Source organism: Limulus polyphemus, unplaced genomic scaffold (assembly GCF_000517525.1).
Source record: "Limulus polyphemus unplaced genomic scaffold, Limulus_polyphemus-2.1.2 Scaffold3161, whole genome shotgun sequence".
NCBI lineage: Eukaryota > Metazoa > Arthropoda > Merostomata > Xiphosura > Limulidae > Limulus > Limulus polyphemus.
Window position 1 is genome coordinate 92,067 of NW_013668771.1, and position 408 is coordinate 92,474.

Sequence of the window (408 nt, forward strand, 5' to 3'; positions counted from 1 at the left end):
TCTTGAAATAGTTTTATTGGCATAAACATTTCAAACTCAATAAACAAAGCACATGAAAATTATAGATTTCTGTGCAGTTTATGTCTACTACTAATAACATAAGAATAAACTAAAAACTTTGAAACTAACATGTCCTTTGAACTTGTGTTCTTAATGCGATAAACTTAAAACGTTAGAAACTAACAGTAGTTTTAGATAAATACGCACAAAAAACAATCAATACTACAAAAAAATAGAAGTATATCATGTTCATAATGGGTATGTGAATTTTTTGTACATGAATTTTATCAAACAGAATTCAGTTATCATCGTATTTCTTTGTTTACATCATATGTTTAATACTTGTTTGTATTGTTGCGTCATCGAGATCACGTGACAATTCTCACGCTCTCTTGTTTCTAGAACTAT